Below are 1595 nucleotides of genomic sequence, written 5' to 3' on the forward strand. Positions count from 1 at the left end.
ATTTCTTTCCATTTTTAGTAGAGACGGGGTCTTGCTCTTGCTCAGGCTGGTTTCGAACTCCTGAGCTCAAACAATCCACCCGCCTCGGCCTCCCAAAGAGCTAGGATTACAGGCGTGAGCCACCGCGCCCAGCCTCTTTTGGTCTTTAAGAAGGCAGCTTGAGTTTAGAAAAGAGGGACAATTGTCTCAGGCAGTGATTTCAAATAAAAACAAAATACCAGCCACGTGTGTCACTTTAAATTTTCTCATACAACATAGAAGAAAATAACACAAAAGGTATTGTAATAATTTATTTAACCCAATATTTCCAAAATATTATTAATGAAAATTTTTTTGGTACTAAATCTTTCAAAGTCACTCTGTATTTTAAGTTTCCAGAACATCACAATTCAGACAGCACAACTGGGCGCACATGTCTGGTTTTGACACTTTTATTTACATTAAGGTTGATCAGTGGGTCCAGGGAATATCTGCCTGTTATTTTCATATAATTGTTTAGCATTTATTAATTAGTATTTTCTCATTTCATTTATTTTAATGAAGTTTGCAAAATAGCAGTTTTCTAATTATATTATATCCTCTGCATATATTAGTTTTCATTCTTCTATTAAGAATTACATTTTCTCATGAGCTTTTCATTACATTAAAAACTAGCCCATCAAGGAAGAAAAGATAAAAGCTTGATTCATCCTTTTATTAAAGTTGATACAATAATAAGGATGTGGCCACAGCAAACACAGGAATAATATTTCTCCTAATATTATTTTCTGTGTATTTCATGGGATTCCATACATTGCAGTCTGTATTTATCTTTTTAGTTCAAACTGCCCCATCTTCGTTGAGTGAGGGACCCTTTTCATTGCCTCCTTTGTCCCTGTTGCCACATGACCATATGTTTTCAGGGCTTTTTTATTTTCTGGAACAGACCTGTGAGCTTCCCTTTGTCTGTTATATAAATCACAAAAAGAGTTCCCATTTGGCATTTTCCTTTTTACTTGACTTATGACGTTTCCTACCATGCATAATATTCCGGTTTTATTAATATATTATGTACTTTATCTTTTCTTTCATTAACTTTTTTTTGAGTCACAAGCCAGATTTATTCTCACAGCATTTCTTTCTACTATTTGTATGTTTTCAATTCTTTACCATTTACATTTCTTCTTTATTTGACCTTTATCTTACCACAGCATATAAATGATAAATCCATGTTTATCCTTTTTTATAGAAATATCCAGTTCGCCAATACCAAAAACTAATAAAGACAACTCCTCTGTAGATTTTGTGGTGTAAATTCTCTTATGCGCTTTGTTAGATTTCTGAATTTTCTACTGTCCTAGTCTGTTGACTATTTTTGCATCAAAACCACGCTGCTTTAATTATAGAATGTTTTGTGTGTTTTAATTTCTTATATGACTAGAAACCCTCACTGTATCTCTTTCTCAGTATTTTGGCTATTCTTATACATTTGTTTTTCCATGTGCACTTTGCAAAATCACTGCTAGCTTTAAGAAAAAACTGACAGATTCTATTATGAGATCAAATACAATGATGAAGTTAGCATAAGTATAAATGAGTTCTTTATATTATTTAGT

Source organism: Propithecus coquereli, unplaced genomic scaffold, assembly GCF_000956105.1.
Source record: "Propithecus coquereli isolate 6110/MARCELLA unplaced genomic scaffold, Pcoq_1.0 Scaffold838, whole genome shotgun sequence".
NCBI classification, from domain to species: Eukaryota; Metazoa; Chordata; class Mammalia; order Primates; family Indriidae; genus Propithecus; species Propithecus coquereli.